We start from the raw sequence: 17571 nt of genomic DNA, 5'->3' as shown, positions 1-17571 counted from the left end.
GGAGGTGGCTATGCTCCCAAACCCCAGTGCCTGAAAAAGTGTCAGGCAGCCCCTGCAGTCGAGAGCCAGGGGCTCTGTCTGCGTGGAGTCCGGAACCGTGGGCTCCGTCTGGGTGGAGACCTCTGAGGAGGCAGAGGGGGTTGCCGCAGACTCGGAGGGGACCCTCTGCAATATCTGTGGCAACTGAATGGTAGTTGGTCCACACAGTAAACTTACTGCATCTGCTAGCAGTCTTGACAAGCACATTGAAGTATTCCAGGTACTTCCTAAGCCAAGGGCATTGTATTTATTATACCTGGATGCTCTATAATTAGCATTGCAGTTAGTGGGCTATTTAGTCCTGTTATTCAACCTGGCTAATTAGTCTACCTGATGTGTTACATGGACACTACTTCTATTTTCTGTCCATCTTCAGCACTCCAAACCAGTCTGAGTTTACAATCCAGTTTCCAGACAGTTATCCCATAGTGACAATGAGTTACTGAAAACACCCTTTTTCTGCTTTCTGAAGAAGGGGGATAAAGAATTAATTTTGTTTTTCTTTAAGGGTAACGCGGAGAACAATGGGAAAATGTAGTCCCCCCGCTTCTGCTTAGAGAATGGTGCCTGAATACACGTCAACATTTGTTTATTAACCTTATTTGAGTCCACAGTGACCATGTCTGCACGTACACACCCTTCCCCCACTATAACACATAGCATAAACATCACTTTCTACCAGAGACCAATGAGTTCATGGTATCTGGGAGCTTAAAATTTGCCCTCTGTGTGCAGCTTTAGTGAGTCTTGTCTCTTTTGCTTAAGCACATGTAAAAATACTCCCATTTTACCCTTAAAAATCCAATTTGTTATTTTTTCTTCCCTGGCAATATGTAACACATCATATTAAGTATAATAAACCAGATCTTTAGCAGTATTAATCAGGCATAGCTCTATACCACTAAGGATGTGGGTAAAGAAATATACTCTAATGGAATATTATATGTGTAAAGTAGGAAGAACAATCAATACAGTTTAAGAAATATATTATTTCTCAATCTTTGTAATGTTTCATAATTGTTATGCCTCTTCAAACTATAGCCTATAAAATAGTATAGTACACAAAGACTAATACTATTACTGGAAAGCTCTATTAAAAATACAGTAATATTTTACAGTAATTATCCAAAGCTCTCTAGTACAATTTAAAAGTAGTGATTTTTGTAGTGTTTAGGGTGATTTACTAAATAACAGCATTTAAAAAGGGAAATGTAGTACAAATATTATTGTTAATAACATTACACATCAGGAGACAGTTTGGTAAGCAGACTCATGAACCAAATCTCTTACATGATGAGTCATTATCTCTTAATAGCAGACGAAATTACAGAGTCATTAAACTGGAGGTGATTGAAATGTTACCAGGTTGACAAACATGTACAAACCTCTCAGCAACCAACTGTATCGAACAAGAGTTTACATAATTAACATAAACACCAAGAACAACTTCCGCAAAAGATCTGTTGGCTTTGTTAAGCCTGAGGCCAAGCTACCATTAAAGGAAGATTAAACAATTATTCTTTACATCCAAATGGGAACTGTTTTTTTTTTTTTCTCTCCTATCTCCTGTCGTCTTCTCTTGGTATGTGAATACCCTTAAATTATAGGCATTCTCCTAGTAATAATAGAAAGAAGGAAACTAAAATGATTTGGGTTTGATCATGATTCACTGCTCTAATTATTTCAGACCTATCATCACTAAAACAGGCAGTTATCATAGCAGCTGTTTTGAATTGCAGAACGAGTATAACTTCAGATTAACTTTCAGTTCTAGCTAAACTTCCCCTAAGATCCATAATGATAGTTCTTAATAAAAGAACTGGTAAGTTACAGGAAGTTGCATTTGTTGCTAATTTAATTAACCTAACTGAAGAGGAAATGACACAGTAAGGCCTGCAAACAAAGCATGTTAACAAGACCAACCATGATCCTTGTGGTTTATCAGGCCCCTCGCAGATGTTTACATTCATTGTACAATTAATGTGCTAATTGCACCAGAAATTGTAACATGCTACTTGTTTGCAGTATTTGTGGCAGGTTATCTGGAGACAGTACCAGGTCCTGGACCCAGGGCTGCCTCCTGCTTGCAGTGCAGGGTTTCATATGTCTCTGCAGTGGGAGGCCACTGGATTCTCCTGCATATGGCGACATGTAAAGCCCCGCACTGCAACTGATGCTGTGGTATAAGCAGCCGAGGATGGGAACTCCCCATTCTTATCAGCTGCATGATTTTGCATCGTGTCTGGCATGGCAAGAACATGCAATTTCTGGGATCAGGCATAAGGTTTCTCAGTTCCCAACTGTGAAATCATATTAACATTTGTCGGCAGCCTCAAATACTAGTTATTCTAGGAACTCTAGTTATTTGCTTCCTTACCAATATAAAACTATCTGCCACTTTTTACAATCTTATTTATAAAGTATGAATGAATTTGCACAAGAGAAAAGTTGTGATGTTTTGCTGGACTTCATATATAACTTGCAGGGCTGAATATAAGCATTCAGATGTTCCTACTTTACTATGTATGACAAGTATATTTCTTTTATACTGTCTAAATCTTGATGCAACTCATATCCTTTGGGATATTTAAACCTTGTTTCTCTCACCCCTAGTTCAATCTAGTAGACAGACTCAAGAGAATGCATACTGGATTAGCCTCACAAAGATGATAGGTAAGGACAAGTTTGTGACTGATGTGCTACTTTATATGCAATAGCCTGTGTTTAGGGTACTCAAGTTCTTAGACACCTCTAGCCTGGGAGGAAGGAGACTTGGTTTCAAATTCCTTCTTTGTCTGATTTTCAGCAGGGAGGGACTTGTAACCTTTCTCATGCTAGGAATACCTGCCAACTAGCAGAACTATGGAGCAAGTCATGGTGAGTGCTCTCAGTCTCCTGTTTGAAGCTGTTTTACTGCTAATAAATAATTAAATTTTCATTAGTGCATGGACTTGAACCTTACACTTTCATGAACCACTGGTATGGCTAAACTTCCAGGTTGAGTCTACCTCCTGTATTTCCCCCTTTAACTCCCCCTTCTTGGCTGGCTGGCGTCTGTGAATCCTGTTTCTAAATAACTAACTTCCCCCTGCATTGTGTATGGAGACTGGGCATCTAAGATGGGACTGAGAATTTTACTAGGCAGAACAATGTCTGGAAATAAAATGTAACAATTAACAAGACTCTACATTTAAGACTGAGAAAATAAAGCCAGATTCTAAGGTAGAAATCAGGGGGAGTTGAGCACCTAAATCTTAAGAGTATCTGGCCTGTGAGAGATACCCCAAGTCAAAGAAAGCCTATGGCAAAGCTAAGGCATAAAGATCTGTCTCTCTCTTGTTCAGGTCCAGGGGCCTAACTATACCATTCCTTTTCACACATCCTTTTCATTCATTAAGTAATAGAATGTTGTTTTTTATCTATCAAACTAAGTGTGAATGTGCAAAAAGTCATACTTGCATCTGTGAAACTACCTCGCTTATGCATTCCCTACTTAATTAAGCATGTAATTGACACTTGCACAATTAATCTGTATGTTTTACCAAGTGATTAGGATTCCAGTTTTGTAAGACATATTAAAGCAGGGGTAGGCAACATTTGTGGGCAGAGTGCCAAAAACACCTGCAATCTTGAATTGTAAGATCTTGGTGTTTCAGGGGCAGGTGGCAGGGGAGCTGCAAGGAGTATGATCCTTGTTGTGGCAGTGTAGCCCAAGCCCCTTCCCTTCCCCACTGTCCACCCTGAGGTGTATATGCCAAGCAAAATGCTTTGCATGCCAGGTATTTAAGGCTTTTTATGGAACTGTAGAGAAGTAGGGCTGGAAGGTACCTGCATAAGTCATCTAGTCCAATCCCCTGGCCAAGGCAGGATCATCTCTATTCCAACCATCCTATACACATCCATCATCTAAACTCTTCGTAAAACTACCGTCATCTCTGAGACAACACAAGATGCCACACCTGAACCTGCTATGGGTAAAGCAGGGAGACTGCGAGAGCCACCATCCTGCATCTGTAAAAGGTTGCTAATATATGCTCAAAAGATCCCAGGTAGAGGGCCATGACCCCCTCCCCTTTACAGAGGAAGGCTAAACTCCCCTGGTCTATACCAATCTGACCATGGGGTAAAACTCCTTCCTGACCCCAAACGTGCTGTTGGTCTGACCCTGTGCAGAGAGGCAAGACCCTCTAGCCAGAAGGCTCCAGTTTTAAATCCCAGCAGGAACAGTGGCACACCCCAGTCAAAATCCCCACCTTGGCTGCAGCCAGCATGCAATGCCCCTGAGGGAGGCCTAAAAACACCCTGACACATGCAGCAGAAAACAGGGAGGAGGGGGCAACCAGCAAAGCCCAGAAGTATGGGAACCAGTCATAGCAGAACATAGGCATAGCTAGTTCAGTATCAGCATTGAACTTCATCCTGTTAGCTTCAGTCTAGTTTTCCAATCTGTTGAGATTCTTTTGAATTGCTCTCCCATCCTCCAATGTGTTTGCAATCATTTCCACTTTCATGTCATTTGCAAACTTACTCAGGAAGCTTTGTATGCCAGCATCCAAATCTTTAATAAACATGTTGAACAATGCTGGGCCCAGGATAGAACCCTGTGGGACACCACTCAACACCTTCTGCCATGAATCTATCTAATATGGATCCATTAATAATTATCCTTTGCTTGCAATTATTGAACTAGTTGTCCATCCATCTTGTAGGAGCTTTGTCCAACCCAGATTTCTCCAATTTGTTTATGAAAAGGTCATGAAAAGGTTATGAAAAGGGCCCGCCAAACAGGGGGGAAAAAAAAAAGGCTCAGTTAGGCTCCGGAGCGGTGAGAGATGCGCGGGTGAAGCCCGCTGCACCCCCACTCCCCCGAAACCCCCCAGACAACCCCTTCCCACCACGAGCCCACTTACTTCCGGCTGTGCTGGGGGCTGGTAGGGGGCTCTGTGGCTGCTGAGGGGGTAACTCCCTGCTCCCTGGGAGGAGGCTGCTGCCTGGTGCCGGGCCAGGTCAAGCCCCCGCCCAGGCCCCTACTTGGCCCAGCCCCCGAAGGGAGCCACGCGACCGGAGCCGCGCGAACAGGTTGCGTAAACAGGTGCTTGAGTTAGCACAGAGTTCGTGCAGGAGAGGGCGTGGGAGGGCACGAGATCCTGCCTGCGACCCCCCCCAGAGCAGTCAGCTCCAGCCGTAGCCAGCCTACCAGAGGCATGACACGGATGGGCATGCGCCGCACCCCGAGGGTCCCCTCGGGCTCTGCGGCCCCCCCATCGGGCACCTCAGAGACGGCCACCCAGACAGAGCCCATGGTTCTGGGCTCCACGCAGACGGAGCCCCTGGCTCCTGTCCCTTTTTCAGGCTCCCCTTGCAGGGTCTGCTCCCTACTGGGGTCTCTGGCACGCCAGCTGGAGGAGCTCCAGGCCACAGTCCAGAGACTGCGTGCCATCAGGGACTGTGAGCAGGAGATAGACTCCTACTGCCAGGCCCTTTTCCCCCGGGAGCCACAGGGGAGAGCACCATCTCCCTCCATGACTAAGGAGGACTCTGGGACCTCCCGCTCTGCCCAGTCAGGGGCATGGACCAAGGTGGTCAAGGGCCCGAAGGCTCGCCGCACCAAGGCCCCTCCCTTGCCGGAGCTTAGCAACAGGTTCGCACCTCTTGCAGCCCCAGCAGAGCCTGCTCAGTTGCCAGCTCCCGCAGGCAACCCAGGCTCAACCGCAGCTACTGGCCCCGGTCTCCCCAAGTCAAAGCGAAAGGTGTTTGTTGTGGGAGACTCCATCCTGCGGGGGACTGAGGGGGCAATCTGCCGCCCCAACCCCTTAGCCCGGGAAGTCTGCTGCTTCCCGGGGGCCCGCATCCGAGACACTGTGGAGAGGATCCCGCAGCTCCTCCGGCCCACAGACCACTACCCCATGCTCCTTATTCACGTGGGCACCAATGACATGGCTCGGAGCACCCCCAGCCAGGTCATGAGGCGCTACAAGGAGTTGGGAGCGGAGCTTAGGGGTCTGGGAGCTCAGGTGGTATTTTTGTCGATCCTCCCAGTCTCGGGCTATGGGCTGAGGAGGGAGAGGAGGATCCACGCAGTGAACCAAAGACTGAGGAGCTGGTGTCATTGGGAAGGCTTTGGCTTCCATGACCACAGCCTGCTCTTTGGCGAGAGAGGCAGCAAGCTGCTGGGAAGAGATGGCCTCCACCTCTCTCCCCTGGGGAGGAGGCTCTTCTCAGCCAGGCTGGCTGACCTGCTCCACCGGGCTTTAAACTAAGCCTGCTGGGGGATGGGGGGACTACTGCCACTGCTGGCCCGCTGAGCGACCCTTGCAAAGCCAGCAGACCAAGGCACTTAAGGGAGCGCATCCCTGCCCCAGCCCTGGCACAATCTGTGGGCAAGGCAAGAGCCCCCAAGGGCACACTTGCCTGCCTGTACACTAATGCCAGGAGCCTGGGTAACAAGCAGGAGGAGCTCGTCCTCCTGCTCAGTGCAAAGAATTATGACGTCATTGGGATAACGGAGACCTGGTGGGACTCCACCCATGACTGGACCACGGGTATAGAGAGCTATACCCTGTACAGGAGGGATCGTGTTGACAAAAGGGGCAGGGGTGTAGCTCTCTATGTGAAGGAAAGCTACATGTCCCTGCAAGCTGATGTTGGCGACCGGCATGGACAGCTAGAGACCCTCTGGGTAAAAATTCGTGGGAAAAATGGCACAGGGGATACAACGGTGGGAGTCTACTGCAGACCTCCCACTCAAAGTCCTGAGCTTGACCAGGAGTTCGCCCGGGAACTGACTGAGGCCGCTTGCTCCAGGACCTTGGTTGTCATGGGTGACTTCAATTACCCAGACATCTCGTGGGAAGATCACTCAGCAAAATCCGAGCGGTCGCAAAGCTTTCTCTCGTGCGTGGATGACCTCTACCTGACTCAAGAAGTCTATGGGCCAATGAGAGGCAAAGTGCTGCTCGACCTGGTACTGGCTACGGGGGACGACCTAACTGGTGACCTAGTGATCGATGGGAAGCTGGGTGACGGTGACCACGAGCTGATCACCTTCACCATCTGCCGTAAAGCTGGCAAGTCAGTCAGCAACACGGAAGTCCTTGACTTCAGAAATGCCGACTTTGACAAGCTCAAGAGGCTTGTCGGTCAGGCCCTCAGGGACCGTGACCCCAGGGAGATGGGAGTTCAAGAAGAGTGGTTGCTTCTCAAGGAAGCGATCCTCAATGCACAAGCTAAATCTATTCTGACACAGAGAAAAGGCAGCAAGAAGGCACAGCAGCCCTCCTGGCTCTCTAGGGACCTAGCGGACCTCCTGCGGCTAAAAAGGAAAGCCTACAAAGGATGGAGGATGGGATTCACCTCCAAGGAGGATTATTCTGCGCTGGTCCGGTCCTGCAGGGAGCAAACCAGGAAAGCCAAGGCTGCAACTGAACTCCAACTAGCTTCAAGCATTAAGGACAACAAAAAGTCCTTTTTCAGATATGTGGGGAGCCGGAGGAAAAGCAAGGGCAATGTTGGACCCCTGCTAAACCAGATGGGGCAACTGACAACTGACGCCCAGGAAAAAGCCAACCTATTAAATAAGTACTTTGCGTCAGTCTTTCATCAGTCCCATGGGACACCCATGCCTGCTATGGGACAGGGAGATCTGGGTGAGGGGGATCCCCTACCCTCCATAAATGCTGACCTCGTGAAGGAACACCTTGAGAAGCTGGACACCTTCAAGTCAGCCGGCCCTGACAATCTGCACCCCAGGGTACTCAAGGAGCTGGCGAGCCCCTGGCATGGATCTTTGAAAACTCCTGGTGCTCTGGTGTAGTGCCCGAAGACTGGAAGAAGGCCAGTGTGGTGCCGATCTTCAAGAAAGGGAGGAGAGGGGATTCGGCTAACTACAGGCCCATTAGCCTGACTTCTTTCCTGGGGAAGATCTTAGAAAAGTTTATTAAGGAGGACATCCTTGATGGACTGGCCCAGGCTAACATCCTAAGCGATAGCCAGCACGGGTTTGTTGCGGGTAGGTCTTGTTTGACCAATCTCATTTCCTTCTATGACCAGGTGACCTATCACCTGGACAAGGGAGAAGAGATTGATGTCATATATCTTGACTTCAAAAAAGCCTTTGATCTGGTATCCCACGATCACCTCTTGGCCAAACTGGCCAGTTGTGGCCTTGGCTCCACCACGATCCGCTGGCTGGGAAACTGGCTCCGTGGTCGGACCCAAAGGGTTGTGATTGATGGCAGTCAATCATCATGGTGCCCTGTGACCAGTGGGGTCCCTCAAGGCTCTGTCCTGGGACCCATCCTGTTCAACATCTTCATTAATGATGTGGACATTGGAGTCAGGAGTGGACTAGCCATGTTCACCGATGACACCAAACTTTGGGGCAAAGCATCCACGCCAGAAGATAGGCGGGTGATCCAGGCTGACCTGGACAAGCTCAGCAAATGGGCGGACGAGAACCTCATGGTGTTTAACACCGAAAAATGCAAGGTTCTCCACCTTGGGAGGAAAAACCTGCAGCACCCTTATAGGCTCGGCAGTGCTACGTTGGTTAGCACTACAGAAGAAAAAGACTTGGGGGTCATCATTGACCACAAGATGAACATGAGCCTCCAATGCGATGCTGCGGCTAGTAAAGCGACCAAAATGCTGGCGTGCATCCATAGATGCTTCTCGAGCAAATCCCGGGACGTCATTCTCCCCTTGTACTCGGCCTTGGTGAGGCCGCAGCTGGAGTACTGCGTCCAGTTTTGGGCTCCACAATTCAAAAAGGATGTGGAGAAGCTTGAGAGAGTCCAGAGGAGAGCCACACGCATGATCAGAGGTCAGGAAAACAGATCTTATGATGACAGGCTGAGAGCCACGGGACTCTTTAGCCTGGAAAAGCGCAGGCTCAGGGGTGATCTGATGGCCACCTATAAGTTTATCAGGGGTGACCACCAGGATCTGGGGGAACGTCTGTTCACCAAAGCGCCCCAAGGGATGACGAGGTCAAACGGTCACAAACTCCTGCAAGACCGTTTCAGGCTGGACATAAGGAAGAATTTCTTTACTGTCCGACCCCCCACGGTCTGGAACAGCCTGCCAGTGGAGGTGGTTCAAGCACCTACATTGAACACCTTCAAGAGTAAATTGGATGCTTATCTTGCTGGGATCCTATGACCCCAGCTGACTTCCTGCCCTTTGGGCAGGGGGCTGGACTCGATGATCTCCCGAGGTCCCTTCCAGCCCTGATGTCTATGAAATCTATGAAATGAGGGACCTTGTTGAAAGCTTTGCTGAAGTCAGATGCACTAGATCCAAAACATTCCTTTCCTGTACCCAACTAGTTTCTTGGTCAAAGAAAGTTGTTTGACACTATTTTTTTCTTAGTAAATCCATGCTGGCTGCTTGTGATCAGTTTGTCCTCCTCCAAATGTTTGTAAGTGCTGCCCTTCCTTAGGATATGTTCCAGTAACTTCCTGGGTATTGAGGTGAGGCTAACTTGTCTGTAGTGGCCCAGGTCCTCCTTTTTTGCCTTTTTAAAAAGAGGGTCCTTTTCCAGTGCTCTGGCCCATCTCTCATGACTTTATGAAGATCATTGAAAGGGCTCCAAGATCTCTGCCAGTTCCTTTTAGTACCCTAAGATAAAGTTCATCGGGCCCTTCTGACTCGAATTCATTCAGACTCATCAAAAGCTCTCTGTCTCTTTTGTGATCTCATCCCTAAACTTCCCCCTTCCTTATCCAAATAATCCTTATTAAGTGTCTGGCTGCAGCTTAATATTTTGTGAAGACTGAGGCAAAGTAGCTGTTGAGTAGCTCTGTCATCTTTACATCTTCTGTTAAGAATTCTTCCTGGCTAGGTAACAGTGGACCCACAGCTTCCTTGGTCCTTCTTTTCTGGCCAGCTTACTTAAAGAACCTCTTCCTGTTATCTTTAACTTCCCTAACCAGGTGCAGCACATTCTTTATCTTTGCTTTCCTGATTTTGTCCCTGTAGGTTCTATTTCCTAGTATGCTTCCTTGGTGATCTGCCCATTCTTTCATTTTCTGTATACTTTCCTTTTGCAGTAGAGGCATCCTAGAAGCTCCTTGTCAAAGTCACATTGGTGTCTTGCCAGTCTTCTGTGCTTCCATCATGTCAGAAGGGTTTCTTGCTGGGCTTCCAATACTGTGGCCTTTAGAGCTCCCAGCCTTCCTGGGTGCCTTTATTCTTTAGTCTGTCTTCCCATGGTAACATTAACCCCTTGTAATTTCCCAGTTTAAAACATTATTATGCTATCAGTATTATTTAGTTTTTGGTATACTACCAGTATAAAAATACGAGAAATTCATCCCATCTTTCAGATATCAGTAAAAATATTTGGAAAATGAGTGGGACAGACTTAATTAGACTTTGTTTCTATAAAATAAATAATGTAAATTCACCCTAACATTTTTTTATGAGAAACAGATGCAAACATTTGCATTTTTTTTATTTCCTGAGGGGAACTGTAGCTGATCCCTTTCAACTGCAAAACAAAAATGCTAATGCCTTAGCTAATAGTAAATGCTCTGAATAAGAAATATGTACACATTAATGTTCATAAGGAAAGTAAAATAAATATTAGAATGCTTTAAGAATCTCATAAATCATCAACCACAAGCAACTAAATTGAAATTATCTGAAAGGCTGAAACCAAGATGCAGAGAACTTAAACTTTATAAGAGCTGTGTTTTGTTTTCATCTTTGTCACTGTACAGATGTGAAATTCTGAAAAGTCATTGTTCATCTCTCTACCTCATCCCCTATGTTTAAAGGGGCTAATGAGCTTTGTAAAATGTTTTGAGCTCTACCAACAAAAACTAGGTATTATTACTACTAAGATTATTGATCTGGTAGTGTTACTGTTCAAAAGGCTCTTGTGCTTGTCAGAAATTACTTAACCCAGAAGGATGCATAATTCTTCCTCTTGTTATCCCTGGAAGCACTCTAGGGAGTGCACTGGGATTCATTAAAAAGAAGGAGCATTGGGTTCAGATGCACAAAAGGTAATTGGAGGCTGCTGAACTACATTGTAGAAATGTAGTGGTGGAAGGATGAGGTGTGAACACCAAGGTTGTCTTGTATCAGTTGAGTTTGGCACAGCAGATAAAGAATAACAATAGTGCTGGAGCGCTTCCAATCCTTAACCAAACTTACAGAAAGTTTAATATGAGTTTGGTTCAAGGCAGTGATAAGCTTATGGATCATTCTGAATTTTATGTAAACAAGTTCATTCATCATTCATTTTTATCTTCCTTATAACAACGTATCTAAATTTCAAATCTTTTACATCCCAATAGTGCTGGTAGAGAGACCACAGGTTATGAAGGACAGTTCTTCAGTACAAACAGAAGAGGATCTAAGCATCGGAAACACTATGCAAAATTAATGTTCTGATTCATCAGAAGTATGCCTCTAATTTATGCTCCCCAGCTCATTGTCTTTGCCTTCTCAGAACTCTCCATCTATCACACTTTCTTGGATATGACATGTCCCCCCACAAAAACATGCACCTTATTTTTGGAAAGCAGAATGTAGAAAGATTTTTTTTTTTCCAAAGTCACAGTCAACCGTGGCATAAAGTAAGTCATCCTGCAAACAGAGGAACCATTTCCAGGAAATGTAGAGATAATCTTGGTAAGGCAGCAGGAACTTCCTATTGTGGCAGGACAACAGGGCTAGGTCCCAAAACCTTGCAGGGGTAGTAGTAAGACTGTTGATTCTTTACTGTAAATAGTTCTTTATATGGTTCCTGTAAATAATGTGTTGCTTTCATACCACAGGCAGTATTAAGATATTACAGACTGCATGCTGCAGCTTACTGGCCCTCAGCCAGCTCAGTAGGTCTTTAGTCAGACTTCTTACTACCTCATCAGTGGCTGTGAGAGGAGCCTACCCCTGCTTGTTTGCATCCCCAGGAAGAAGTGGAAGCCATCCCAGCAGCCATACATCACGGTGTCTGCTTGTTCTATTCCACCCTGCTTTTAGTCCTTCAAAGAAAAATCAGCTTCCCTGCTTCAGATGTGCAACCCAATTTGGAAGGCTGATTTTGGGGAGAAAGCTGCTGGTTTTATGTGAGTAAATACAGTGTTTGTAAAAACAATTAGCCTCAGGATTTCTACAGATTTGTGGATTTTAGTTTAGTTTAATTAAATTCCTTACTGATTGGGGCTAAATCAAAATAACTATGCCAACAAAAAGGGGTTCAACTGATTACATCGATCACTTTATAATTTGATTTAGCTAAATCAATATAATAGTGGGCGCAGACATAAGTGATAATTTTGGCCTGTACTGGCCACAGATAGAGGCCTATAGCTATGACCAAACACAAGTGCCTGGCTGCAGATAGTTTCAAAAATAGCTGATTGGGTCCCTGCATGAGGGGTTCAGTGAAGACGTTTCAAAATGGAGTGCTTTCTGTAATGTCTGTCTCCCTGCTTGCCAGCCTGTCACTACTTTCAGAACAGGAGTGGGGAAAGACAGCACAGGGAGTTGGTCTGGGGGCTTTTCAGCCACTGCTGGAGGTTGGGGTGGGTGTATTGGAGCCCCCCAAGGTGGAGGTCTGCAGTTCATCTACCCTACCCTCCAGCGCTGGCTGGGGAACTCCTAGAATGAGCTCTCTCTGCTCCCTTTCCCCCTTCCCATTCTGAAAACTTTGCAGGCCATTGCTAGGGGAAACTGGCTGTGGACTCACAGCCAGCAGCTAAATTCCCCTCCCCACTGGAACCAAGAGTGAACTTCTGTTTGCTCCAGGGGATCACTGTAACTCAGAACGCTCCCTGAAAAGAGTTCTCAGTTACAGTGGGGATCTGCACTTCTCCCTGCACCCCGTACTGCACTGACAACAAGCAAGTTACATCTAGTGAGGAACAAAAATACTTTGGAAAGGGTTTATGTGTTTGAAACAATATAATAAGGGACAGTCCCTGCTCTAAACATCTTATAGTATAAGGTGATAAATATCAACCAGGGTGCTACAGCATCCCGGGGTGTCTTGAGATCCTTTCAAGGATGCCACCAGGTATTACACAATGTAAGCATTGTTAGATGTCCAGACATGTTTCATAAACTAAGCCCAGAGATTTCAAATAAGAATGAATAGTATCAGGAATGTTTGACCTGTTGTAGTTTTTCTGAGTTCTTTGCAACAGAAGAATTCTCTATTTTTTGGTAATCAAAAAACAAGTGAAAACTAAGGCTGGCATTTTGAGGGGTGCTTTGAGTCTGAGGGGTGCCCTGCTGAACTCCCAGTCACACTCCATCCACTCATTCCTGTCCCAGCACACCAAACCCAGAAGCATGGCAGTGAAGCCACTCTGGCAGTGTCTTCCCCACTGCCAATCTTAGGAGATTTAGCTCCAATGTTCTTTAGAGGCAGAGAGACCTCTGGAATGGTTACCTTCATTATAACAACATTTGTAAACTTTGAAGCTTTTACATCCTAATAATGGTGGCAGAGAGACTAAAGGTTATGAAGCACAATTCTTTACCGCAAACAGAAGAGGATCTAAGTATCAGAGTACCATTGCATTTCTGGGTTTGGCATATGCACAAAGAAGTGGGTTGTTTTGGCATGCTTGGAAGCACCCCTCCCTACATGCATCAGGGGCAAGGTATAGGTATACCCTGAGAGTCCAAAAGGCAGATCGAGGGAAGAAGGACAAGGTTACACAAGGAAGCTCAACATTTTTTCTTTGTGAATATCAGAAGGATGGCATGTGATATGAAAAATTTACATGAAGCTCAACACCTTGTATATAACTCTTACTGCAAGTCCCTAAGTTCTTGTTATCACTGTAGTGGGCCTAATAACAGTTTATTTAGTGGAGGTGAGGGGGAAAAAAACAAAATGAGCTAGATCCAATAAAAGACTTAGATGACTGGCCACTGACATTTACCCAGAACCCCCATTCCCTGCTAGCTAAACTGATCAGTACACTACGCTGAGAGCTAGAAGGCAGTGGGCACGTCTACACATCTCCATACAGTGATGTTGTTACTGCACTGTGCTTTAGTACTTCTTCTTGGAACTACTAAAACATGGCACAGTAACTGCCTGTACTGCACGCTTAAATTTCTCCACTATATCACCATAGTGGTGTGCTATAAGCAGGGAATGCACCACTACAGCAATGTAGCTAGCGATTATGGGTAGATCCGTGTGATCACTACATTTCTGTAGGGCAGGGGCGGGCAAGTATTTCAGGCAGAGGGCTGCTTACTGAATTTTGACAAGCCATCAAGGGCTGCATGACAGGCAGCCAGGGGCAGATAAATATTAATTTTCTAAATCTTTTTTTGGGGCCCTGTGGCCTGGATAGAATGGCCTGGTGGGCCACATCCAGCCCACAGGCCGTATTTTGCCCATCTCGGCTGTAGGGCAACATGTAGATGCGCCCAGTATGTTTTAAAGGGACTGCATTCTATTAGTCCTGAACCAGGCACTGCCATCTACTTCTAATACCATAGTTTGGAATCTTTTCCCAAAGGTAAGAATCAATAACCATTCTTTCAAAGAACTGAGCAAGACTTACACTTTTCTTTTAAAGCAGGGGGCTTTTGTTTCCCCAACTTTTATTCAGTAGCCTAGTAGTTAGAGCACTCACCCAGGAAGTAGGATTCCTCGGTTTAATTCCCTCTCTTTAGGTGAGGAGATTCAAAACCTAGAAACCATCAGACCATCAACTGTTCCTGGGCATTTGTGTGTTTTGTAGACTTTCTCCACCATTTCTATTGAAACTAGTTCCCCAAACAGCAAAGACTAGAAGATTCATGACAGCTTGTGAAACTGTGGCATGTGTGTGTAGCACAGGTAGCTGTTGTTTTCCAGATAGCAGATTGGGAAGGTGGTCAGGGGTATGAAACACAACAGCAGATCAGGGGTGAGGCAGGTCTTAATTTGTACCATGTTTTTAGTGACATACTTGCCAAAAAGGTTGGCAACCACTGGATTATACTGTTGTTCTGAAAGCATTAATTAATGAGCATTATCACAGGCAGAGACCATTCCTGATTGGAGACACAGATATTTATGAAAGATATTTGCATGCAAACCCCAGTAAACCCTCCTTACTTCGAAAACTTAAGGCCAATTGTAATATATGATATGACATTTCTTAGAAAATTTCTCTTTGCTGTTTTTTCTTTATCCCTACTAGAGCCAAACAGATTACAATTCACTGAGACTACAAATGAAAGCCTTAATTTTTAATTAAATGCCAAGACAATGACTTTATCACCTGTATGGAATAATACAGTCACTGATGAGCCTTAACTGACTCAGGATTGAGAACTGTACAACAGAAAGGCTAAAACTCTTTTAATAAACTTGTTTCCCAGGGCAGCTTGAGCTCTATAACTGCCCAGTGGTGGTTTTTAAATTTTGGGACATCAGCTTTGGGCAGACTGTTATGCAAATTCCCCATTCCCTGCTGCCTATAAGTGGGCACTTCTTTGGTTATCATATTATGCAGAAAAGGAGAATGCATTTTTAAATGAACCTTTGGGAACAATTTGATTGATGACCTTCATTTCCTTCCTCCAGTGAGAGATTGGGAGAGGTATTGAGCATACAGATGTAAACCGTTGAAAACAGATCTAATTCCTTTCCATTTGCTCATCTCAGGCAAAGAGATATGTAAGAAGACCCAAGTCAGGAGTCGGACCAGGATTTCTAAGACTGGACAGTACCAATTTTTATTCAGTTTTATTTTTTTTAGAATAATTTTACAACACTCTGAACATTCAGAGTAATGTATGTTATAATGCAAACTTTTCAAGAGCTATGAGTGGTTTGTTAAGTGTTTCAAGTAAAATCACTTCCTATAGTTTGTTTTCATTTTGTGCATCTCTGCTTTCAGATTCTGGGCTTGTAAATTGAATCAATAAATGCTTATGCTCAGTTTCCTTTTAGATAAGCATGCTATGCAATTATCTTTCCTCTCAGAGCATTTCTTTTGGGGCATGGGCACATAAAACACTTAGAACAGTTTAAATGCACTATAAACCTGAAGTGGACAGATACACAGCCTGTTAAATGGGTTAAAATCCACCTGGAACAGTTAAAAAGCATACCTGGAAAATCAGGTACTATTCTGAACAAATTCACTGAGAGTGGGTTTAGTGTTAAGTGTCTGGTGACTCAGGTCTGGTCAATCCTCCAGGCATCCCACACTGCACTGCACTGCTATTACCCATGTCTGTCCCCCTCCCCTCTTTCCCCCCTCCTCCCCAAAATATGCACTGTGGCTGCTCTACGTAGCCAGAACTTCACCCTTCCCCTTTGTTGGCACTGTTTATCCTCAAGCTCCCTGTTCAATAAAAGCTATCTTTCTAACAACCAGGTGTGTCTTCATGCCTTACTCAGCCACAACCTCAATTACGACCCTGGGAACCAAAAACATGTGGGTTCAAATACCCACTGAACTTAATGAGATTTCTTATTGAACCTCATGAGATTTATTTTGGTCCAATCCTCCAATTTGTCAAGGTCACTCTGAATCTTAACCTTACCCTCCAGCATATCCACTAGCCCTCCCCCCCACCCAGGTTGGTGTCATCTGTAGACTTGCTGAGGGTGCACTCCATCCCATCTTTCAGGTCACTGATGAAGATACTGAACAGAACTGGCACCAGGACCAAAACCTGGGGCACTCTAATTGATACCAGCTGCCAACTAGACATCGTGTCATTGATTACTACCCTCTGACCCATGAGTAACTGGTGCCTCTTGAATCTGGGAGTGCACCTGTAAAAGTTGCCGATGCTGGCAGCCCTGTCAGGCTGGGGGGAGGAGGGGGAAGCACCAGCCCTATTGACAGCATCAGTGTTGGCCATCAGGGGGTGCATCAGCCCCTTCAGGGGGAGCATGTGCACTCCCTACCAGTCACCTATGCTCTGACCCTGACAATCCAGCCAGTTTTCTATCCACCTTATAGTCCATTCATCCAACCCATACTTCCTTAGCTTACTTGCAAGAACATTTCATAGATTTCATAGACATTAGGGCTGGAAGGGACCTTGGAAGATCATTGAGTCCAGCCCCTGCCCAAAGGGCAGGAAGTCAGCTGGGGTCATAGGATCCCAGCAAGAGAAGCATCCAATTTGATCTTGAAGGTGTTCAATGTAGGTACACTGTGGAAGACTGTGTCAAAAGCCTTGCTAAAATCAGGTACCTCACATTCACTGTTCTCCCCATATCCACAAAGACTGTCATCTTGTCATAGAAGGCAATCAGGTTGGTTAGGCATGACTTGCCTCTGGTGAATCCATGCTGACTGTCCTTAATTACTTTCTCCTCCAAGTGCTTAGAAATGGATTCCTTGAGGACCTGTTCCATGACTTTTCCAAGGACTGAGGTGAGGCTGACTGGTCTGCAGTCCCCGGATCCTCTTTCCTTTTCTTTAAGATGGGCACTATATTTGCCCTTTCCCAATCATCCAGGACCTCTCCCAATCACCATGAGTTTTCCATGATAATGACCAAAAGCTCTGCAATTACATTTGGTCAACTCCCCACAGCACCCTT

General features: G+C 45.5%; 1 protein-coding gene and 1 long non-coding RNA gene across 4 annotated transcripts in view; one reads left to right on the top strand and one right to left on the bottom strand.

The window, feature by feature from the left end:
* NWD2 (NACHT and WD repeat domain containing 2) overlaps positions 1 to 17571 on the bottom strand; it is a 131175-nt gene that overhangs the window by 20755 nt on the left and 92849 nt on the right. The gene's annotated exons all lie outside the window — the stretch shown is intronic.
* LOC149870184 (uncharacterized) overlaps positions 1 to 17571 on the top strand; it is a 60902-nt gene that overhangs the window by 37413 nt on the left and 5918 nt on the right. The window contains exons 3-4 of one of the 2 annotated variants that reach the window (XR_016440699.1): positions 11961 to 12116; positions 15671 to 16260. This is a non-coding gene — a long non-coding RNA (uncharacterized LOC149870184). Of the gene's footprint in view, positions 1 to 11960; positions 12117 to 15670; positions 16261 to 17571 lie in introns of those variants that run through there. The other variant, XR_016440700.1, reaches the window with a different exon arrangement.

The sequence above is a fragment of the Crocodylus siamensis genome, chromosome 2 (assembly GCF_052110815.1).
Source record: "Crocodylus siamensis isolate JL-2025a chromosome 2, ASM5211081v1, whole genome shotgun sequence".
In the NCBI taxonomy this organism is placed as follows: Eukaryota; Metazoa; Chordata; order Crocodylia; family Crocodylidae; genus Crocodylus; species Crocodylus siamensis.
This window is presented reverse-complemented; position numbering and strand designations above follow the sequence as displayed.